Source organism: Corylus avellana, chromosome 5 (genome assembly GCF_965113065.1).
Source record: "Corylus avellana chromosome 5, dhCorAvel1.hap1.2, whole genome shotgun sequence".
NCBI classification, from domain to species: Eukaryota; Viridiplantae; Streptophyta; class Magnoliopsida; order Fagales; family Betulaceae; genus Corylus; species Corylus avellana.
Genome location: NC_142494.1, coordinates 14912389 through 14938389, shown reverse-complemented (window position 1 = coordinate 14938389; position 26001 = coordinate 14912389). Strand labels below are relative to the sequence as shown.

Genomic DNA, 26001 nt, shown 5'->3' with positions numbered 1-26001 from the left:
TCATGTGATCTAATGGAACATGTATCAGATATTTGTTAAACTAATAATTAAGTGATTAAATTTACATCTTCCTATTAGTTTAACCTTGTAGGACAAATGGTAAATTAACATGGTATCAGAGCCAAAGGTCTTGGAATCGAACATTGACTCCATTAATTCACCCCCATTTAAATTAAATATTCCACATGTTGAGCCTCACCTATTAAAAAGGGAGTGTTAAACTAATAATTAATTAATTAAATTTACCTCTTCCTATCAGCTTAAGTTGTTGGGACAAGTGGTGATTTAACAATATTAAACTGATAAGAATAAATACTACACTTGATCTTAGCCAAAAGACTGAGAAAGTTACACAAACAGAGCTCTAGTTATTATGGCCAATATGTCTATTCGAAAAAGTATTTTTATATACAATAACCACATTGTTACATGTATAGTTTAGTAGTAAATGTGTGATTCTTTTTCTTAATCTTTTAATAGTTCAGGGTCCCTTCGGTTTGTTTGATTCACATTCAGATAAAAAAAAAAAAAAAAAACAAACTTTATTTCTTAGAAGGATTTAATCCTTTACCTATAATGAAAGATTTCAGGAAGAATAGACATGGTACTCATTATTTATATGCAAAAGAGTCAACTTGAAATTTAGAAAGGAAAAAAAAAAAAAGACTATAATTTTGTTTTTATTTTGAATTCGATGAATACTTCAAGGATCTATGGATCAAGAGTACACGGATTTATGTCATTGCACGCAAAACACTACCTCAATTTTGTTGGCGTAGCCACTATGAACATCAAGCCCACAATAAGTATCACCACTGTGATGCATTCTATCAAAAGTTTGAAACAATTGGATCAAATAATAATAATAATAGTCATGCACGATCAAGTGAATTTTGATCAGTCCAACGATAGCATAAATCATACTCATTTCTCTTGGGGTCTAGAAAACATGCACCGATTGTTCTAATCTTCGAATTTCAATTCATGCATACATCACTTTCTCTAGCGTAGTCGTAGATATTAAACCAATGACTTTCATTATTCCACGCAAATCTACAAAAGAATAGTGTTATCCCCCAAAAGTTTGGTGTAAAGTTGATCTTGAAGAAGCCATTTGGTTTCAGTGTGTGGACACCAAGATCGTTGTTCTTCGATTTACAGCCAAGGGTAAGAGGCAAGCCATTGCCTAAATCATCAATGATTTTGACAGTTTTTGGGTGATGCTCCCCAATTCCGGCAACAATAGTAAACTCTTTCAAAGACAACATAAGCCACATTACTAGCAACACTACAAGTCTACTGAATGAGATCATGTTTTTCTTTTTTTTTGCAATCTACGCTGGGTGGCTTTATTAAAAAAATATGAGCGACTTTCAAATGGTCTCCAGGAACTGTATATATAGTGGTGAAAAATATTGGCTAAAGACCTTAAAGTTTTTTTCTAGATGCCGTGGATCATGAAGAAAGCGCAATGACAATCAAGGAAATAAATTGTAGAAAAGGAAAGCTTGGCTAAACTTGTAATGAAATATTCTGGTAGCATATACAGAAGGAAAACAAGTAGAAAAGGAAGTCAAAGATAGACAATAAAGGAGACGTGATTTCATATTATGTATTCCTTCTTCCTTAAAAATCTCTTCTACAAAAGAAAAGGATTCAAGAAAATCTTCTTTTGTTACACAAATCACTTAGAGCACTTGCAGTAATTTCTCTTTGATTTTTCCTAAATTTAAGGCATAAAATTACATTTTACTTCTCTATCACAATAGCTTCCATTACCTTTCCCTATACCATTAAAATATTATTTCTTTACAAAATACAAGTTTCCTACCTACCCTCTCTTTTTTCACAAAATTCCAACACAATCTCAATTAAAAACAAAAATATGAAAGAGGAGAGGGGAAAGAGAAATGTTTATATTAAAATAATGTATTTTTGGTTCCCTACACATTGGAAAATACTATAGCAACCCTTGAGAGTTGGTTTAAATGTATGGAATTTGATGTGAGTAGGTTTTTGTGGTTTTCTTCAAATTTTTCCTAAACATAATGAAGGGAATGACATATAATGACATATGGCCTCTGCTACTAGTGCACTAGCAGCAGTTTCCCAACCATTTTCCCTCAATTTAGGGAATAAAACTACTTTTTGATTGTCTATAAAAAAATACTTCACAATAGATTCCCTTATTTTTCCCTATATGAATTAAATACTAATTATTTTGTATCATTGCAACCAATTAGAGAGGAGAGAGGTAGGAGAATTGTTGGGACACGTGAAGGAGAGATGAGAGAAAATGATTTGTTTATAATTTAATAAAGCATTGGTATCTACAGTGTTTCCCAATGCATTGGGAAATACGGTAGAGATCCTTTGGTGTAGGTTAAATATAGGGCTTTTGATGTGGGTGTGTTTTTGTGGTTTTTTTAAAATTTTTCCTAGGCATAGGGAAGGGAATGGCATATAGAGCATCTGTTGCTAGTGCTCTTAGTGAATGCCAGTTGTTTACTTACGAAAGAAAAGGGGTATGAAGTTAGATTTTATTTACATTTGCTAATTTAATACGTATTCCAAACAAATATGCTCTTTTAAGCGTTTTTGTTTTAATTCATTTCTTTAGACAGCGTTAATTATCGGTTTCTTTTGGAGTTATGTGAAAACAACAATAGTTTAGGTATAATGACATTAAAGTATTTTTATATCAAATTGTTTCAGTCAAGTCCCGAGACCTGACCTGGCCGGTACTCGCCTGGGATTTGACTGGGACTTTTCCGAGACTTGCTCGGGACCTAGTTGGGACTTGACCGGGACCTGCCCGGGACCTAGCCGGGACCAGCTCAGGACCTGCCTAGGACATGACCAGGACTCACCCGAGACTTGACCGAAACCCGACAAGACCTGCTTGGGATCCCGTCGGGACCCGTCTGGGACTTGACCAGGACTCGTCCAAGACCCATCCGGGACTTGCCCGAAACTTAACCGAGACTCACCCAAAACCCACCTAGGACTTGTCAAAAAATATTTTCAGTAGAAATTTAAAATGATTTTTTGGAAAACATTTTTCGGTATTTGGGCATGAACGAAAAATCAGGCGGGTCCCCAACGTCAAAAAATGTTTTCAACAGAAAACATTTTCCTGAAAAATATTTTTCGGTATTTTGTGTGTACACAAAATCATATTAAACACTAAATTATTGTTAGTTAATTTGTATATTTTAATTAAACATAATTTTTAGTTTAATTTTTCAAAATTATATTATAGGCTAATATGGTTGAAAGAAAATATAAAAAAAAAAATTAGTGATTTTCCGTGCGTGCGTCAAATGCCGAAAAATGTTTTCATTGTCAAACATTTTGCTATAAAATGACTTCCCTGAAAATATTTTCCGTGCGCACGCCAAACGCCAGAATTTGTTTTCTTTAATTTCCTGTAAAATGACTTTCCTAAAAATATTTTACAACGGAAAATATTTTATGCCGAAACAAACAAAGCCTAAGTTAGATTCTATTTACATTTGCTAATTTAATACGTATTCCAAACAAATATGCTCTTTTATGCGTTTTTGTTTTAATTCATTTCTTTAGACTACTTTAATTATCTGTTTCTTTTGACGTTACGCAAAAACAACATTAGTTTAGGTATATAATGACATTAAAGTTTATTTATATCAAAGTGTTTTAGTTATAGCTCTAATATGTTTATATGGTCTAAGAATGTGAGTTTTGTACGTGGTTCCACAAAGAAATATGGCTTATTTAAAAGCTGGAGCGATACACCCCTTTTGGCCAAAACGGATGACTCGACCTCTCTCTCTCTCTCTCCCTCTCTCTCTCTCTCTCTCTCTATATATATATATATATTCGCCATTTGACTTGGCTGAAACACCCTCAATGGCCATAGGGTTGGTTTGGCCGCCCCCAAATATGCTCGGATGGCTAGCCATCGTTTCGGCCACCTCCATTTGGTGGGGGTTTGGCCAATCCCCATTTTATATATTTTTTATCTAGTTTTTTGATATATTTTTAATTTTCTATTGTAAGTCAAACGTGTCACAATATGAATCATGATTGGTGTTTATGTGGCTCATTAGGATTTTTTGTTTTATTCGTTTGAAAGTTATTCAATGTTCTAACTATATAATTTTATTTATCCATTGAATCTTTTTTTTTTTGTTTTGTTTTTTTTTTGGTTTTTGACATGTTCGCATAAGAATGAGGAGAGGGATTCGAACTGGTGACCTCCGCTTCATTATGCGTGGTCTCAGCCAATTGCGTTACCTCTTGATGACATTTATCCACTAGGTTAAGCAAATGTGAAACGGATCTATTTAATTATATCTAGATGCGATATGAGTATAATTAAAACCAAATCATTCATTTAAATACCATATATATGACGTATAATTAGCTCAACTTAATCATTATGATACAATTAAATCAATAGCCACATTTGTGATTCAAAATTAAGGAAAAAAATGCAAAATTAGTTCTTGTGGTTTACCTAATTTACAATTAGTTCTATGTAATATAAAAATGAACTCAAATGTCCTTGAGTTATTCCAAAAAATAAAAAAAAGAAAAACAAATTAGTCCTTATAGTAAAATTTTGTCTACTAATTTAATAGATTCAGTTAGTGTGACACTAACTTAAATCGAACAAGTATCACAACTTTATTAGCTCTGACGTTTCACGCTATCAAAATCTGTTAAGTTAGTGAACGCAATTTGACTATAAGGACTAAATTATTTTTTTTACATACCTGAAGGAACTTTGAGTTCATTTTAATACCGTCGGGAGTTAATAGCAAATCCGGTAAATCACAAAGATTAATTTTGCATTTTTACCCAAAATTATTTAGAATAAACTACAAACAAAAAAGAAGAGTAAGATACAAATATAATTATTAAAAGAATATTTTGGATTTTATTTTTATTTAAGAGCAGTCAAACCCTAGAAAAAGAGCAGCGATGAGAAAGCATAGCAGAGCTGGGTGGGTGAGCGAATTACGACTCCCTCCTCCGCGCCCCCTTTCTCCTTCCCCCTCATTTTTCCATCCTCTACCATAGATCGATCAAGCTGTGTGTGTCAATGGTCCTTGGGGTGCTTTCTAGTTGCGCGTAGCTGGTTGGCGGTGGTGCGAGGAACGCGTGAGTGTGTGTTGGGTTTTGATTATTGTATTTTTGTTGTTTTTAAATAAGAATGTATTCTCTCTAGATCTGCTTTTAGTAGTGATGTATGGGGTGAGGTTTTATTCGTTTTTTTCAGTTTTGTTTTCACGAATCCTTTAGAATAACGAAATTGGTTTCCAGTCGGTCTTTTGTTTTCTTATGGTTCTATTTCTAAGAGCATGACATAGACCAATGACGGAGGAGTTATCAAGCATAAAGAAGAATTGTCACTATAGTGGAGGTAGAGAAGGGGATTGAGATTGATAAAGCACTAGTAGCGGAGATATAAATGTGATTCCATCGAAACTTTGAAACAATTGGATCAAATAATAATAATAATGACTTTCAGTTGCTCTTTATTTCACAATTCACTTGATAAACTCTTCATTTTGAATGTCGTTGGCTTGTAATCATGCACGATCAGGTGAGTTTTGATCAGTCCACAAATAGCATAAATCGTACTCGTTTCTCTTGGGGTCTAGAAAACATGCACCAGTAGTTCTAATCTTCCAAGTGCAGTTCACGCATTCATCACCTCTAGCGTAGTCGTAGATATTAAACCAATGGCTTTGATTTTTCCACGTAAATCTACAAAAGAATAGTGTAGTCCCCCAGAAGTTTGGTGTAAAGTTGAACTCAAAGAAGCCATTTGGTTTCAATGTGTGGACACCAAGATCGTCGTTCTTTGATTTACAGGCAAGGGTAAGAGGCAATCCATGGCCTAAATCATTAATGATTTTTACAGTTTTTGGGTGATGTTTTCCTATTCCAGCAACATTATTAAACTCAATCACAAACAACGTAAGCCACATTAGTAGAAACACTGCAAGTCTACTGAATGAGATCATGGTGTTTTTGTTTTTGGTAAACTTTGTAGGCTAGCTTTATTAAAAAAAAAAAAATCTGAGTGACTTTCAAATGGTGTCTAGGAACTATATATATATAGTGGTGAAAATTATTGGCGAAAGACCATAGAAAAAAAAAAAAAACACTTTAACAAATACTATTTGAAGGAAATATGAACAAATCACGTAGTGAATACCTAATTTATTTACTAAAAAAAAAGGGTGTTAATTAAGTTAGGTTCTATTTACATTTGCTAATAGAACCTAACAAATATGCTCTTTTAAGCATTTTTTGTTTTAATTTGTTTTTTCAGACAGCTTTAATTAACCGTTTCTTTTGGCATTATGTAAAAACAACCCTTGTTTAGGTACGTAATGCCGTTCAAGTTTACTTATGTCAAATTGTTTCAGTTATAGCTCTAGTATATTATATGGTCCGAGAAGGTGAGTTTTATGGTTATTGGTTTCACAAAGAAAATATGTCTTATTTTAAAGCCAAAGGGATATATACACCCCCATTTGGCCAAAACGGATCACTCGAACTCCTCAATTTTTTTTTCTTCTAAATTTAAAAATTTTATATTTTTGGCATTTGAGTTGGCCGAACCACCCTCAATGGTCGTAAGGGTGGTTCAGCCACCCTCAAATATGCTCAAATGGCCATGAGTGGTTTCGGCCACCCCATCTTATATTTTTATATTTAGTGTTTTGATATTTTTTTTAATTTTTATTTTTATTTTCGATTGTAATTTAAACATGTCATAATATATTTTGTGTTTGTGTGGCCCACTAACAAATTATGTCAACTTTTCTTGGGGAAGTGACCTTTTTTTTTTCTTTTTTTCTTTTTGGTGCCTACGAGAGGGAGTGTTTTGTAACTTTTGAAACCCCACTGAACTATTTGTCAAGACCTCAAACCATATGTACCAATTCAGAATTTTTTTCTTAAATCTAATCGAAGGATGCAAAGTAAGCCATAATGTGTGCATATTTTACTAATGGGAAAAATATCGAGAATCCCCATCCAATCTGAGGTGTGTTTTATAAAATCCCATAAAATTACAAGTGTGAACGTTTGATACGTCAAATTACCAAAATGTGGCAAAAAGGCCATGTCGTTAGGCAATCTTGTCAGTTTTGATGGAAAAGTGGTAAGGTGCCTTGCAAGTGACCACTTTGACTCATAAGTTGCCATAATGCCCTTCCTTTTACTTATGATCTTCTTGCGTGGTAATTGTTGTGTTCTACATAAACACTAGGTTTAGTGCTTGCTACCACGTCCAACCAGATCTAGGGCCACCCCAATCTTTGGAGAGCCTCACCAACTACCCCAGGGGTGGCGGCCACCCCTTTTTTCGTTCTTTTTTTAAAAAATAAAAAATAAAATAAGACAAACATTTTTGACACACTTTGGTAGTTTGATGTATCACTTCCGCACACTTTAAACTTATTGGGGCTATTTCTGAAAATTCTAAAAACGACTCCGGATGACACCTATTCAAATGTCTAGGTGTTTCACAAAAATTACGCAGAATAAGATCTAACCTAACAGTTAAAATTCAACCAAATACAGATATGAAATAAACAATCAAGAACACAGATATTTGATTACGAAGAGGAAACCATTTAGAGAACACTCTAAATGTAAAACTTCTTCGGGGCAGCCAATCCCAGGAAATCAATCCACTATAAGAAAAATAAGGAATACAAGAAGAATTACAAAACCTTTGACTCTTCCTTGTACACGACAAGCGACCCACTTGACTTCTACCTCAGTAGCCCTTTCCAGAACATCTGGCACAATTCTTCTAAACGATTTCCTTTCACCGGAACTCTGATTGACTTCACGTATTTTCAATTCTCAAGTAAACTAGAATAATATCTCTCTCTAAGCTCTCTAATTTTTCTCTCCAAAATACGTACCTATATTAGGCAAAACCTTTTGTTTAAATAGAGAAAAAACAATAATTCAGCAACCATGTCCGGACATAGATAATTAGGTGTCCGCACATGGCTAGGGTTACCTACACGTAACCACGTGGAGTCCGAACACCCAAATCATGTGTCTGAACATGCCATGCACAACGGGCTTGCTGGAAATTGGGTCCGGACCCAGCTTCTGATGGTCCGGACCTCACTCATAATTGCAGCTTATTGGAACTTGAGTCTGGACCCAGCTTCTGGCGGTCCGGACCCATCTCTCAATATATAGCTTGCTGGAAATGGGGTCCGGACCCCGCTTTTGGCGGTTCGGACATGCACATAAAAATCAACTATGTGGATTTTGTGTCCGGACCCGGCTTCTGACGGTCCGGATAGGCCCTTCAACATGTATTCTCTTGAAATTGGGTCCGGACAGGGCCTTCTAGAATCTGCTTCCTGGACATGCTGAGGTGCTCATTTTCAACAACTTACATGCAAACCGAATGTACCAAAACCTAAACTAAGAAACTCCCCCTTTGGCCATTCGGTGAGAAAAATAATTGTAGTACATGAAAATGACACTTAAAATCAACTCCCCCTTGTTGTCTCGGAAGGACAAAGGAAGCACCAAAAAAAAAAAAAAAAAGAAATTCTAGAGTTTAATCAAAACAACCCATTAAATCTTAAATAAGTAGCCATAAGAAACCAAAAAAAATATTCTTGCCAAAAGGAATGCAAAGCAAAAACAGGAGGAAAGATTATTCTTGCCAAAAGCTGTCCTTGATAGACTTCACATCTTTCTCCAAAGTCGTCAGACGAGTGTTGATAGCGTCAATGCTTTGGCCTTGAGCTCGAAGTAAGTCAATTATTGTATTTAATTGACTTGAAAAATCTGATGATCCCGAGGAGGACGCAGCTGGAGGATCTTGAACGATCGGTGGAGCATGGGCAACTGGAGCATGAAGCCTAAGTTGGGCATTTGACTTCATCACTGTTGCTTCGCCAAAATAACCTTCAGGAGATTCCACATGTTCATTTGCAGCAATTTTTGGCAAAGTGGCGTGGAAAATCTTTGTGATGAGGCCGCCATAAGGTAAGGCAATAGAATGATCTTCATGGAGCTCAATCATTGTCAACACTATCTGAGTGCATAAACAAAACTCAACACGGTTAATGATGCCATAAATCATCATTGCTCGTTCGATAGTCACATGACTATTTCGAGATATTGGCCAAATATTCTGTAGCACAATCCGTGTTAATAGCCTCTCTGGAGCCCGTACATGACCAGTCGGAATTTTGTTCTTGTCTTCGTCCCATACAAGCTCCCGACTTGGATTAAGAATTGCCATGATTTCCGCTTTAGTTGGTTATGGCTCGGTCTCCAAAAATGGAGGCGGCTTCTCATTTGTCAAAGGAATCCCAGTAACTTCACTTATCAACTCAGGAGTGACATTGAGAATTTTCCCGGAGACCTTGGTCTTGAATGACGGAGGACCAACCAAGTCAATGTCTTCGATGTTGTAGTAGAATTCCCGAACTAATCGAGTGTATGCATTAACAGGAACGAACAAAGAGGTCCATTGATTGGCCTGGAATATTTCATGAATGAATCGAAACGGTTCCACTCGAAGATCAGTTTGCTCCACTCCACGCTCGATCACAATGTTGCGTGTCAAAATCTTGTCTTGTAAGATTGATTTTTCTTCTCGAGTGCGATTCCTCCTTGGCATGGATTCCAAAATTGGATACACCATTTTCTGCATTCACATCCCAAAGAAGGAAGTAAATGATAAAATAATAGCACAAATCACTGGAAGAAATTAGATTGAAAAAAAAATTTGATAGGAAACATGTGATTCCAAAAATGAGATAGATGCACCAGAAACAAATAATAAATGTTGAACACAACAAAAATAATTTATTTCACAAGGAAAAGTGAAGATAGAGGCAAACATATGTCATGTAGACATTCTATCGAACATGTGATAAGCATTAAGGTATTGAATATAACATGAAGAAAAAGAATGCACGAAAACTGAAAATACCTTGTCTAGGAACATCCCAACCAATATCTAAAGACCAATAACAGTGAAATATAGCAATGTAATTGAAGAATTCAAAGTTGAAAACCGGAATCTTTGAGACATTTTATCAAACACATTGTATGCAAAAAAAATGTAGGCATGGAAAACACATGTCAAGATTAAGAACCATTCCTAAATACATCAAAGTGCATGTAGTTTGCAACAATCATATGAGATAGAAAGAATAATCAATGTGAATCAAGTACTCAATCAATTCGGAATTGCAAAATGAAACCCAAACATTCAAATGCTAGAATTTGATTTGAAATCAAATCTGAAAAGAATGAAGGAAGAAAACATACCTTGGAAGATTGAAGTATTGAGCCTTTAAGTGGAAGAGATGGAAGCACAGAGAAGGAAAAAGAAAGAAGAAAAAAAATGAAACACAAAAAAATTTTTGAGGGAGAAATGCTTTGGGCCGAGAGAGAGGATGCAGGAAATGACGAAAGGAAAAAAAAAATTCAGGTGTTTTTAAAAACAATGCGATGGCCGTGTCTGGATAGGTAAGTGCCGTGTCCGGACCGCATCCCCTCAACAAAAATAAAAGAAAAAAACTTAATTCATCATTTTTTTTTTTAAAGGAAGAAAAAGAAAAACAAAACTTGTTTAGATATCCAATAAATCATGTGTGTCCTTATGAATATCTTAACAATTTGGAGTGATCAACAAATTACACTCACACCATAAATGTATCATATGCATGACACATTCTTGTTCTGTGAATTCAGTCAAATAGGCAATAATCTGAAATCTCATGTGAGGGTGTAGTGTGTGAAAACTCCCATTAAATAAGCTTTCATTAGTGGAAGGTAAATCTGGGCAGACATTTTGTAAATGAAAGACAAACAGTCTGATTCAAGCCACAGTAAAACCTTATAATGTTAGGACCTAGATTCCCTCATCCGATACACTCCCCCTGCGACTAATGATTCGCTTTTACCATGTCCTTTAGTAATCATTTATTTCCGCAATGATTTGATCATTGATTCTTTCTTTAGGGACACATAGAAGCAAAACTAAGTCATCTGAGCTTATTTTATGCCTTTTTTTTTTTTTTTTTATGGAAGAAAATGTTGGAATTTTTAGGAGCTAGGTTCAACTAACGAGTTGGTCAAGTGGATAGAACTGACACTACCTATCTTCCAAAAAAAATGTTTGATCCGAATTCCCAAACACATGAAAAATCTAAACCTAATGGGGGCAAATAGTGCACAACCTCGAACATGAGAAAAACTGACTCTTACTTCTTTAACAGTTTTCAGAAGAACAAGGTAGATCATAAACATATGGAGCATTAGATGTAAATCGCAGAAATATTGACCCCACTTAGATGTAAAATATTCATTTGAAAACAAGACATGAGAAACTGACTATCAAACAAATAAAATAAAAAGAATCCCAAAAATAAAAAATTCAAAGAAAATAAAGACAAAACAAACAAAAACAAACAAAAATGCCCTAGAACAGCTATAGAAAAATATCAATATGCTTAATTTCTAGGCATGTTCTATGTATACAATCTTGAGAGATCGCATACACCAATAGCATTCCTGAGATACTCAAACCTAGATCCATCTAGGGGTTTTGTAAACAGGTCAGGTAATTGGTGTTCAGTAGGCATAAATTCAAGGGATACCACCTGGGTCTCCACCAAGTCACGGATGAAATGATGACGAATGTCAATGTGTTTCGTGCATGAATGTTGAACCGGATTCTTTGAGATGTTGATGGCACTAGTATTGTCACAGTAGACAATCATTTTTCCTTGAGCAAATCCATAGTCTGCAAGAAGTTGCTTCATCCAGATGAGCTATGTGCAGTAGCTCCCAGAAGCTATATATTCGGCCTCAGCAGTAGAAAGAGAGATGGAGTTTTGTTTCTTACTCATCTAGGCGACCAAATTTGTTCCCACATAAAAACATCCATCTGATGTACTCTTTCGATCATCAGCATTACCATCCCAGTCAGCATCAGAATATCCTGCAAGTTCAAGATTTGTATTAGTAGAAAAATAAATCCTAAAATTGATAGTGCCATTTACATACCTGAGGATTCGTTTAACTGTTGTTAGATGAGATTCCTTTGGATTAGCTTGGAATCGAGCACATACACCAACACTGAAAGATATATCTAGTCGACTAGCTGTAAGGTAAAGTAGACAACCTATCATGCTTCTGTATAAGGTTTGGTCAACGGATTTCCTAGCCACATCTGCACTCAGCTTAATACTCGTACTCATGGGTGTGTGAGCATGACTTTTTCCATCCAACCTGAATCTCTTCACAAGATCTTTGGCATACTTTGGTTGAGACACAAAGATACCTTTGTTGTTGAACTTGAAAACCTAGAAAATAGGTCAATTCACCAATCATACTCATTTCGAACTTTGCTTCATTTCTGTAGAAAATTGATGAGCCTGTGAGTCGATCGTAGAGCCAAAAAAAATGTCATCTACATAAATTTGGACAATGAGTAGTTGACTGCCTTTACTACGGATGAACAAGGTACGGTCAGCCTGTCCTCGGATGAACCCATGTTTAAGAAGATATGTTGTCAGACGTTCATACCAAGCTCTCGGAGTTTGTTTCAATCCATAAAGTGCCTTTTTCAGCTTGTAAACATGATCTGGATAAGTTGGATCCTGAAACCCTTTTGGCTGAGCTACATATACTTCTTCTTGAAGAATGCCATTAAGAAAAGCACTCTTGACGTCGATCTGATACAATTTGATCTGGAGATGACATGAGATGCTCAACAAAATTCTGATAGATTCCAATCTGGCTACCGGTGCGAACGTCTCATCAAAATCCACTCCTTCAACTTGAGTTGATCCTTGAGCAACCGATCGAGCTTTGTTTCTTACCACTGTACCATGCTCGTCGGATTTATTCTTGAATATCCATTTAGTGCCAATGATATTCTGATCTTTTGGTCTTGGAACCAAATTCCAAACATCATTCCGAACAAATTGAGTGAGTTCATCATTCATGAGATCCCTGCAAGAATTTAAGACTTTTTTACTCCTAGAAATATATAAATCTCCAAAAAGCCTGGAAAGCTATTCTTGGGAATTTCATATTTCTTATTTTTTGTTTGTGTCGTGTGACATAGGGAAACCAATGAAGACCAAATGATGATATTGGCATCTTACAACGTAAGGAATTATGATACAATTAGGAAAAGAGATAGATGGGTTCTCCTCCAATAAAATGATTAATTTAATATCATGTGATCTAATGGAACACGTATCAGATATTTGTTAAACTAATGATTAAGTGATTAAATTTACATCTTCCTATTAGCTTAACCATGTAGGACAAAAGGTAATTTAACATGGTATCAAAGCCAAAGATTTTGGAATCGAACATTGACTCCATTAATTTACCCCCATTTAAATTAAATATTCCACATGTTGAGCCTCACCTATTAAAAGGGGGGTGTTAAACTAATGATTAAGTAATTAAATTTACCTCTTCCTATCAGCTTAAGTTGTTGAGACAAATGGTGATTTAACAATATTTAAACTGATAAGAACAAATACTACACTTGATCTTAGCCAAAAGACTGAGAACGGTACACAAACAGAGCTCTAGTTATTATGGCCAATATTTCTATTCGAAAAAAGTATTTTTATATACAATAAGCACATTGCTATAATGATTTCTTAGAAGGATTTAATCCTTTACCTATAATGAAAGATTTCAAGGAGAATAGACATGGTACTCATTATTTATATGAAAAAGAGTCAACTTGAAATTTAGAAAGGGAAAAAAAAAAAAAAGACTATAATTTTATTTTTATTTTGAATTTGATCAATACTTCAAGGATCTATGGGTCAAGAGTACACGGATTTATGTCATTGCACGCAAAACACTACCTCAATTTTGTTGGCGTAGCCACTATGAACATCAAGCCCACAAGAAGTATCACCACTGTGATGCATTCTATCGAAAGTTTGAAACAATTGGATCAAATAATAATAATAATAATAGTCATGCACAATCAGGTGAATTTTGATCAGTCCACCAATAGCATAAATCATACTCGTTTCTTTTGGGGTCTAGAAAACATGCACCAGTAGTTCTAATCTTCCAAATGCAATTCACGCATACATCACTGTCTCTATCGTAGTCGTAGATATTAAACCAATGGCTTTGGTTTTTCCACGTAAATCTACAAAAGAATAGTGTAATCCTCCAAAAGTTTCGTGTAAAGTTGATCTTGAATGTTAGTTCTTGTGTTGGCTTAATTCAATTCCAAAATGCAGATGTTACTGTTCACGACTCAAACACTGATATAGAATACTCAGAATCCAATCTTCACCGTTCATAATGTAGATTCATGTGTTATGAACGTCCCTGCAAAATTTCAGCTCAATCGGACGACAAACGCCCATCGATCGGAGCTGTTGATGAAGACTGGACAGGTCGGGTCCGGACCGCAATTCCCAGGGTCCGGACCTCATTTCCAGAAACTAAAATCTTGCTCCGCGAAGCCGTGTCCGGACCGCCCATTAACATGTCTGGACACCCCGTAAGTTTCAGGCCCAAAAACATGATTTTAAGTGGGTTAGGTCTAGGGTTTTGTCGGGGGTATATATACATCATTATAGAAGAGAGAAGCACGAATTTTCACCCCCAGAGAGTTCGTCGGAGGCTGTGCTAAGAGAGATCATATGTGGTGAGCGTTAAATTGAATCTCTTAGAATTTTAGTTATTCCTTTGATAAATCTACGGTTGAGAAGTGTATCGGAAGGGTCCGGTAAAGGAGAATCACGTTGAAGAAGATTGTGAGCAAGGAGACGAGTTGTAGGCTTGTCGATCTTACAGAGCCAAGGTCTTGCAAAGGGTTGTAAGTGTTCCTAGTGTCTGTAATCTCTGGATAATCTTTTGATAGTGATTTCCTGGGTTTGGCTGCCCCGGAGAGGTTTTACTTTTAGATCGCTTTCTAAAAGGTTTCCTCTTCGTCACCAAAATATCTATGTCTGCCTCTTTATTGCTTTATATATTTTGGGTGATTGAATTGTTTATTGCTTCATTATATTAATTCCGCATAAATTGTGATAAACATGTTTTTGGAGTCGGCATAGCGTTTTTCATTGAAGAAGCCATTTGATTTCATTGTGTGGACACCAAGATCGTTGTTCTTCGATTTACAGCCAAGGGTAAGAGGGAAGCCGTTGCCTAAATGATTAATGATTTTGACAGTTTTTGGGTGATGCTCCCCAATTCCGGCAACAATAGTAAACTCATTCAAAGACAACATAAGCCACATTACTAGCAACACTACAAGTCTACTGAATGAGATCATGTTTTTTTTTTTTTTTGTTTTTTGCAGTCTACGCCAGGTGGCTTTATTAAAATAATATGAGGGACTTTCAAATGGTCTCCAGGAACAGTATATATTGTGGTGAAAAATATCTGCTAAAGACCTTAAAGTTTTTTTCTAGATGCCGTGGATAATGAAGAAAGCACAATGACAGTCAAGGAAATAAATTGTAGAAAAGAAAAGCTTGGATAAACTTGTAATGAAATATTCTGGTAGCATATAGAAAAAGAAAACAAGTAGAAAAGAAAGTCAAAGACAGACAATAAAGGAGACGTGATTTCATATTATGTATTCCTTATTCCTTAAAAATCTCTTCTACAAAAGAAAAGGATTCAAGAAAATCTTCTTTTGTTACACAAATCACTTAGAGCACTTGCAGTAATTTCTCTTTGATTTTTTCTAAATTTAAGGCACAAAATTGCATTTTACTTCTCTATCACAATAGCTTCCATTACCTTTCCGTATACCATTAAAATATTATTTCTTTATAAAATACAAGTTTCCAACATACCCTCTCTTTTTTCACAAAAATCCAATACAATCTCAATTAAAGACAAAAATATGAAAGAGGAGAGGGAAAAGAGAAATGTTTATATTAAAATAATGTATTTTTGGTTCCCTACACATTGGAAAATACTGTAGCAACCTTTAAGAGTTGGTTTAAATGTAGAGAATTTGATGTGAGTAGGTTTTTGTGGTTTTCTTCAAATTATTCCTAAACATAATGAAGGGAATGACATATAATGACATATGGCCTTTGCTACTAGTGCACTAGCAGCAGTTTCCCAACCACTTTCCCTCAATTTAGGTAATAAAACTACTTTTTGATTCTCTATAAAAAAATACTTCACAATAGATTCCCTTATTTTTCCCTATTTCAATTAAATATTAATTATTTTGTATCATTGCAACAAATGAGAGAGGAGAGAGGTAGGAGAATTGTTGGGACACGTGAAGGAGACATGAGTTTGTTTACAATTTAATAAAGCATTGGTATCTATAGTGTTTCCCAGTGCATTGAAAAATACGGTGGATAACCTTTGGTGTAGATTAAATATAGGGCTTTTGATGTGGGTGTTTTTGTGGTTTTTTTTTTAATTTTTCCTAAGCATAGGGAAGGGAATGGCATATAGGGCATCTGTTGCTAGTGCTCTTAGTGAATGCCAATTGTTTACTTACAAAAGAAAAGGGGTATTAAGTTAGATTTTATTTACATTTGCTAATTTAATACGTATTCCAAACAAATATGCTCTTTTAAACGTTTTTGTTTTAATTCATCTCTTCAGACAACTTTAATTATCGGTTTCTTTTGGATTTATGTGAAAACAACAAGAGTTTAGGTATAATGACATTAAAGTTTATTTATATCAAATTGTTTCAGTCAAGTCTCGAGACCCGACCTGGCCGAGACCCGCCCGGGACTTGACCGGGACTGGCCCGAGACTTGCTCGGGACCGAGCTAAGACACGACCGATACTCGCCCGGGACCTGCCCGGTACCCAGCCGGGACCTGATTGGGACCCGCCCAGGACTTGACCAAGACTTGCCTGGGACTTGACCGAAACCCGACAAGACCTGCCTGGGGCCTCGTCGAGACCCGTCTTGGACTTGACCAGAACTCGCCCAAGACCCGTCCGGGACCTGCCCAAAACTTAACTGAGACTCACCCAAGACCCACCTAGGACTTGTCAAAAAATATTTTCAGCAGAAAACATTTTCCTTTAAAATGATTTTTTGAAAAACATTTTACGGTATTTGGGCATTGACGAAAAATCAGACGGGTCCCCGACGTCAGAAAATGTTTTCAACAGAAAACATTTTCCTGAAAAATATTTTCCGGTATTTTGTGTGTACGCAAAATCATATTAAACACTAAATTGTTGTTAGTTAATTTGTATGTTTTAATTAAACATAATTTTTAGTTTTATTTTTCAAAATTATTTTATAGGTTAATATGAGTGAATGAAAATATAAAAAAAAAAAAAAATTAGTGATTTTCCGTGCGTGCGTCAAATGCCGAAAAATGTTTTCATCGTAAAACATTTACGATAAAATAACTTCCCTGAAAATATTTTCCGTGCGCGCGCCAAATGCCGGAATTTGTTTTCTTCGTAATTTCCTGTAAAATGACTTTCCTCAAAATATTTTACGACGGAAAATATTTTATGCCGAAACAAACAAAGCCTAAGTTAGATTCTATTTACATTTGCTAATTTATTACGTATTCCAAGGAAATATGCTCTTTTAAGCGTTTTTGTTTTAATTCGTTTCTTCAGACAACTTTAATTATCTGTTTCTTTTCATGTTACGCAAAAACAACATTAGTTTAGGTATATAATGACATTAAAGCTTATTTATATCAAATTGTTTCAGTTATTGCTCTAATATGTTTATATGGTCTGAGAATGTGAGTTTTGTACGTGGTTCCACAAAGAAATATGGCTTATTTAAAAGCTGGAGCGATACACCCCATTTGGCCAAAACGGATGACTCGACCACCCCTCTCTCTCTCTCTCTCTCTCTCTCTTTATATATATATATATATATATTTGCCATTTGAGTTGGCCGAAACACCCTCAATGGCCATAGGGGTGGTTCGGTTCGGCCACCCCCAAATATGCTTAGATGGCTAGGGATGGTTTCGGCCACCTCCATTTGGGCATTTGGTGGGGGTTCGGCCAATCCCCATTTTATATTTTTTTATCTAGTTTTTTGATATATTTTTAATTTTCTATTGTTAGTCAAACGTGTCACAATATGAATCATGATTGGTGTTTATGTGGCTCATTAGGATTTTTTTGTGTTATTCGTTTGAAAGTTATTCAATGTTCTAACTATATAATTTTATTTATCCATTGAATCTTTTTTTTTTTGTTTTTTTTTTTTGAAATGTCCACATAAGAGTGGGGAGAGAGATTCGAACTAGTGACCTCCTCTTCATTATGCGTGGTGTCAGCCGATTGAGTTACCTCTTGGTGACATTTATCCAAAAAGTTAAGCAAATGTGAAACGGGTTTATTTAATTATATCTAGATACGATATGAGTATAATTAAAACCAAATCAATCATTTAAATACCATATATATGACACATAATTAGCTCAACTTAATCATTATGATACAATTAAATCTACAGCCACATTTGTGATTCCAAATTAAGGAAAAAATGCAAAATTAGCTCTTGTGGTTTTCCTAATTTACAATTAGTTCTATGTAATATAAAAATGAACTAAAATGTCCTTCAGTTATTCCAAAAATAAAAAAATAAAATAAAAAAATTAGTCCTTAAAGTAAAATTTTGTCTACTAATTTAACAGATTCCGTTAGTGTGACACTAACTTAAATTGAACAAGTGTCACAACTTTATTAGCTATGACGTTTCACGCAATCAAAATCTGTTAAGTCAGTGAACGCAATTTGACTGTGAGGACTAAATTGTTTTTATAACATACCTGAAGCAACTTTGAGTTCATTTTAATACCGCGGGGAGTTAATAGCAAATCAGGTAAACCACAAAGATTAATTTTGCATTTTTACCCAAAATTAATTAGAATAAACTACAAACAAAAAAGAAGAGTCAGATACAAATATAATTATTAAAAGAATATTTTGGATTTTATTTTTGTTTAAGAGCAGTCAACCTTAGAAAAAGAGCAGCGATGAGAAAGCATAGTAGAGCCGGGAGGGTGAGCAAATTACGACTCCCTCCTCCACGCCCCATTTCTCCTTCCCCCTCATTTTTCTTGCCCACCACCATAGATCAATCAAGGTGCATGTGTCAATGGTCCTCGGGGTGCTTTCTAGCTGCTTCAGCGGTGCTGCGTGGAACGCGTGAGGGTGTGTTGGGTTTTTATTATTGTATTTTTGTTGTTTTTAAATAAGAATGAATTCTCTCTAGATCTGCTTTTAGTAGTGATCTATGGGGTGAGGTTTTACTCGATTTCCTAGGTTTTGTTTTCACGAATTCTTTAGAATAACGCAATTGGTTTCCAGTCTGTCTTTTGTTTTCTTATGGTTCTAGTTCTTAGAGCAAGACATAGACCAATGATGGAGGAGTTATCCGGCATAAAGAAGAATTGTCACTATACTGGAAGCAGCGAAGGGGATTGAGATTTATAAAGCACTAGTAGCGGAGATATAAACGTGATTCCATCGAAACTTTGAAACAATTGGATCAAATAATAATAATTTTCTATAATAATAATAATAATAATGACTTTCAATTGCTATTTATTTCACAATTCACTTGATAAACTCTTCATTTTGAATGTTGTTGGCTTGTAATCATGCACGATCAGGTGAGTTTTGATCAGTCCACAAATAGCATAAATCGTACTCGTTTCTCTTGGGGTCTAGAAAACATGCACCAGTTGTTCTAATCTTCCAAGTGCAATTCACGCATTCATCACCTCTAGCGTAGTCGTAGATATTAAACCAATGGCTTTGATTTTTCCACGTAAATCTACAAAAGAATAGTGTAGTCCCCCAGAAGTTTGGTGTAAAGTTGAATTCAAAGAAGCCATTTGGTTTCAGTGTGTGGACACCAAGATCGTCGTTCTTTGATTTACAGGCAAGGGTAAGAGGCAATCCATGGCCTAAATCATTAATGATTTTTACAGTTTTTGGGTGATGTTTCCCAATTCCTGCAACATTATTAAACTCAATCACAGACAATGTAAGCCACATTAGTAGAAACACTGCAAGTCTACTAAATGAGATCATGGTGTTTTTGTTTTTGGTAAACTATGTTGGCTTTATAAAAATAAAAAAATTGGAGTGACTTTCAAATGGTGTCTAGGAACTGTATATATAGTGGTGAAAATTATTGGCGAAAGACCATAAAAAAAAAAATAATAAAAAAAATAAAAATTTAAAAAAAAAACCCAAAAACTCTTTAACATATACTATTTGAAGGAAATATGAACAAATCACGTAGTGAATACCTAATTATTTACTAAAAAAAGGGGGTGTTAATTAAGTTAGGTTCTATTTACATTTGCTAATAGAACCTAACAAATATGCTCTTTTAAGCATTTTTTGTTTTAATTTGTTTTTTCAGACAGCTTTAATTAACCGTTTCATTTGGCATTAGGTAAAAACAACACTAGTTTAGGTACGTAATGCTGTTCAAGTTCACTTATGTCAAATTGTTTCAGTTTTAGCTCTAGTATATTATATGGTCCGAGAAGGTGAGTGTTATGGTTATTTGTTCCACAAAGAAAATATGTCTTATTTAAAAGCCAAAGGGATATATCCACCCCCATTTGGCCAAAACGGATCACTCGAACTCCTCGATTTTTTTTCTTCTAAGTTTAAAATTTTTTTTTTTTTTTTGCCATTTGAGTTGGCCGAACCACCGTCAATGGTCGTAAGGGTGGTTTAGCCACCCTCAAATATGCTCAAATCGCCATGAGTGGTTTCGGCCACCCCATCTTATATTTTTATATTTAGTGTTTTGATATATTTTTAAATTTTTATTGTTATTTTCTATTGTAATTTAGACATGTCATAATATTTTTTGTGTTTATGTGGCCCACTATCAAATTATGTCAACTTTTCTTGGGGAAGAGACCTTTTTTTTTCTTTCTTTTTTTTTGGTGCCTACGAGAGGGAGTGTTTAGTCACTTTTGAAACCCCATTGAACTATTTGTCAGGACCTCAAACCATATGTACCAATTCGGAATATTTTTCTTAAATCCAATCGAAGGATTCAAAGTAAGCCATAAAGTGTGCATATTCTACTAAAGGGAAAAATATCAAAAAGCCCAATCAAATACGAGGTGTGTTTTATAAAATCCCATAAAATTACAAGTGTGACCGTTCGATACGTCAAATTACCAAAATGTGGCAAAAAGGCCATATCGTTAGGCAATCTTGTCAGTTTTGATGGAAAAGTGGTAAGGTGCCTTGCAAGTGACCACTTTGACTCATAAGTTGCCACAATGCCCTTCTTTTTACTTGTGATCTTCTTGCGTGGTAATTGTTGTGTTCTACATAAACACTAGGTTTAGTGCTTGCTACCACCTCCAACCAGATCTAGGGCCACCCCAATCTTCAGGGAGGCTCACCAGCTACCCCAGGGGTGGCAGCCACCCCTTTTTTCCTTCTTTTTTTTTTTTTATAAAAAAAATAGATAAAACAGACATTTTTGACACTTTGGTAGTTTGATGTATCACTTTCGCACACTTTAAAGTTATTGGGGCTATTTCAAAAACGATTGTTAGTTCAAATGGCTTTTTCATATTTTTTTCCTAAATTTAAATGAAGGATTCAAAGTAAGCCATAAAGTGTTCATATTTTATTAATGGGAAAAATATTTAAAATAAATAAATAAAAATAAAAATAAAAGCCTCCTCAACTACCAGGCATTTTCAATAAAGCCCCATAAAGTTACAAGTGTGACAATTTGATAGATCAAACTACCAAAATGTGGCAAAAATGCCACGCCATTAGATAATCCGTTAGTTTGGATGGAAAAGTGGTTGCACAAAGAAATATGGCTAATTTAAAAGCCAGAGCGATACACCCCTTTTGGCCAGAACGGATGACTCGACCACCCCTCTCTCTCTCTCTCTCTCTCTCTCTCTATATATATATATATATATATATATATATATATATATTCGCCATTTGAGTTCGTCGAAACACCCTCAATGGGCATAGGGGTGGTTCGGCCGCCCCCAAATATGTTCAGATGGCTAGGGATGGTTTCGGCCACCTCCATTTGGGCATTTGGTGGGGGTTTGACCAATCCCCATTTTATATTTTTTTATCTAGTTTTTTGATATATTTTTAATTTTCTATTGTAAGTCACACGTGTCACAATATGAATCCTGATTAGTGTTTATGTGGCTTATTAGGATCTTTTGTGTTATTTGTTTGAAAGTTATTCAATGTTCTAACTATATAATTTTATTTATCCATTGAATCTTTTTTTTTTTTGACATGTCCGCATAAGAGTGGGGAGAGTGATTCAACTAGTGACCTCCGCTTCATTATGCGTGGTCTCAGCCGATTGAGTTACCTCTTAGTGACATTTATCCACTAAGTTCAGCAAATGTGAAACGGGTTTATTTAATTATATGTAGATATGATATGAGTATAATTAAAACCAAATCATTCATTTAAATACCATATATATGGCGTATAATTAGCTCAACTTAATCATTATGATACAATTAAATCTACAGCCACATTTGTGATTCAAAATTAAGGAAAAAATGCAAAATTAGTTCTTGTGGTTTACCTAATTTACAACTAGTTCTACGTAATATAAAAATGAACTCAAATGTCCTTGAGTTATTCCAAAAATAAAAAATTAGTCCTTATAGTAAAATTTTGTCTTTTAATTTAACAGATTTCGTTAGTCTGACACTAACTTAAATCGAACAAGTATCACAACTTTATTAGCTCTGACGTTTCACGCTATCAAAATCAGTTAAGTCAGTGAATGCAATTTGACTGTAAGGACTAAATTGTTTTTATAACATACCTGAAGGAATTTTGAGTTCATTTTAATACCGCGGGGAGTTAATAGCAAATCAGGTAAACAACGAAGATTAATTTTGCATTTTTACCCAAAATTCATTAGAATAAACTACAAACAAAAAAGAAGAGTAAGATACAAATATAATTATGAAAAGAATATTTTGGATTTTATTTTTGTTTAAGAGCAGTCAAACCCAAGAAAAAGAGCAGCGATGAGAAAGCATAGTACAGCTGGGAGGGTGAACAAATTACAACTCCCTCCTCCACGCCCCATTTCTCCTTCCCCCTCATTTTTCCTGCCTCCACCATAGATCAATCAAGGTGCACGTGTCAATGGTCCTCGGGGTGCTTTCTAGCTGCGCATAGCTGGTCAGCGGTGGTGCATGGAACGTGTGAGGGTGTGTTGGGTTATTATTATTGTATTTTTGTTGTTTTTAAATAAGAATGTATTATTTCTAGATTTGCTTTTAGTAGTGATCTATGGGGTGAGGTTTTATTCGTTTTCTTAGGTTTTGTTTTCACGAATGCTTTAGCATAACGAAATTGGTTTCCAGTCGGTCTTTTATTTTCTTATGGTTCTATTTCTAAGTGCAAGACATAGACTAATGACGGAGGAGTTATCAGGCATAAAGAAGAATTGTCACTATACTGGAAGCAGCGAAGGGGATTGAGATTTATAAAGCACCAGTAGCGGAGATATAAACGTGATTCCATCGAAACTTTGAAACAATTGGATCAAATAATAATAATTTTCTACAATAATAATAATAATAATAATGACTTTCAATTGCTCTTTATTTCACAATTCACTTGATAAACTCTTCATTTTGAATGTCGTTGGCTTGTAATCATGCACGATCAGGTGAGTTTTGATCAATCCACAAATAGCATAAATCGTACTCGTTTCTCTTGGGGTCTAGAAAACATGCACCAGTAGTTCTAATCTTCCAAGTGCAATTCACGCATTCATCACCTCTAGCGTAGTCGTAGATATTAAACCAATGGCTTTGATTTTTCCACGTAAATCTACAAAAGAATAGTGTAGTCCCCCAGAAGTTTGGTGTAAAGTTGAACTCAAAGATGCCATTTGGTTTCAGTGTGTGGACACCAAGATCGTCGTTCTTTGATTTACAGGCAAGGGTAAGAGGCAATCCATGGCCTAAATCATTAATGATTTTTACAGTTTTTGGGTGATGTTTCCCAATTCCTGCAACATTATTAAACTCAATCACAGACAATGTAAGCCACATTAGTAGAAACAATGCAAGTCTACTAAATGAGATCATGGTGTTTTTGTTTTTGGTAAACTACGCTGGCTTTATATATATATAAAAAAAAATCGGTGTGACTTTCAAATGGTATCTAGGAATTGTATATATAGTGGTGAAAATTATTGGCGAAAGACCATAAAAGAAAAAAAAAAGCAAAAAACCAAAAAACTCTTTAACATATACTGTTTGAAGGAAATATGAACAAATCACGTAGTGAATACCTAATTATTTACTAAAAAAAGGGGATGTTAATTAAGTTAGGTTCTATTTACATTTGCTAATAGAACCTAACAAATATGCTCTTTTAAGCATTTTTGGTTTTAATTTGTTTTTTCAGATAGCTTTAATTAACTGTTTCATTTGGCATTATGTAAAAACAACACTAGTTTAGGTACGTAATGCCGTTCAAGTTTACTTATGTCAAATTGTTTCTGTTATAGCTCTAGTATATTATATGATCCGAGAAGGTGAGTGTTATGGTTATTGGTTCCACAAAGAAAATATGTCTTAGTTAAAAGCCAAAGGGATATATACACCCCCATTTGGCCAAAACGGATCACTCGAACTCCTCGATTTTTTTTCTTCTAAATTTACAAATTTTATTTTTTTGCTATTTGAGTTGGCCGAACCACCCTCAATGGTCGTAAGGGTGGTTTAGCCGCCCTCTAATATGCTCAAATGGCCATGAGTGGTTTCGGCCACCCCATCTTATATTTTTATATTTAGTGTTTTGATATATTTTTAAAATTTTATTGTTATTTTCTATTGTAATTTAGACATGTCATAATATTTTTTGTGTTTATGTGGCCCACTAACAAATTAACCGAGACTCACCCAAGACCCACCTAGGACTTCTCAAAAAATATTTTCAGCAGAAAGCATTTTCCTTTAAATGATTTTTTGGAAAATATTTTTGGGTATTTGGGCATCAACGAAAAATCAAGCGGGTCCCCGACATCAGAAAATGTTTTCAGCAGAAAACATTTTCCTGAAAAATATTTTTCGGTATTTTGTGTGTACGCAGAATCATATTAAACACTAAATTATTGTTAGTTAATTTGTATATTTTAATTAAACATAATTTTTAGTTTTATTTTTCAAAATTATTTTATAGGTTAATATGATTGAATGAAAATATAAAAAAAATTAGTGATTTTCCGTGCGTGCGTCAAATGCCGAAAAATGTTTTAATCGTAAAACATTTTCCTATAAAATGACTTCCCTGAAAATATTTTCCTTGTGCACGCCAAACGCTGTAATTTGTTTTCTTCGTAATTTCCTGTAAAGTGACATTCCTAAAACTATTTTATGATGGAAAATATTTTATGTTGAAACAAACAAAGCCTAAGTTAGATTCTATTTACATTTGCTAATTTAATACGCATTCCAAACAAATATGCTCTTTTAAGCGTTTTTGTTTTAATCCGTTTCTTCATACAACTTTAATTATCTGTTTCTTTTGATGTTACGCAAAAACAACATTAGTTTTGGTATATAATGACATTAAAGTTTATTTATATCAAATTGTTTCAGTTATAGCTATAATATGTTTATATGGTCTGAGAATGTGAGTTTTGTACGTGGTTGCACAAAGAAATGTGGCTTATTTAAAAGCCGGAGCGATACACAACTTTTGGCCAAAACGGATGACTCGACCACCCCTATCTCTCTCTCTCTCTCTCTCTCTCTCTCTCTCTATATATATATATATATATATATATATATATATATATATATATATTCGCCATTTGAGTTGGCCGAAACACCCTCAATGGGCATAGGGGTGGTTCGGCCGCCCCCAAATATGCTCAGATGGCTAGGGATGGTTTCGGCCATCTCCATTTGGGCATTTGGTGGGGGTTTGGCCAATCCCCATTTTATATTTTTTTAT

General features: G+C 34.8%; 2 pseudogenes; both read right to left on the bottom strand.

Annotated features, from left to right (window-relative positions):
• Positions 1-208: 208 nt before the first annotated feature.
• LOC132183455 (U2 spliceosomal RNA) lies at positions 209-352 on the bottom strand (annotated as a pseudogene).
• Positions 353-13456: 13104 nt separating this feature from the next.
• On the bottom strand, positions 13457-13601 carry LOC132183453 (U2 spliceosomal RNA; annotated as a pseudogene).
• Between the last annotated feature and the right edge of the window lie 12400 nt (positions 13602-26001).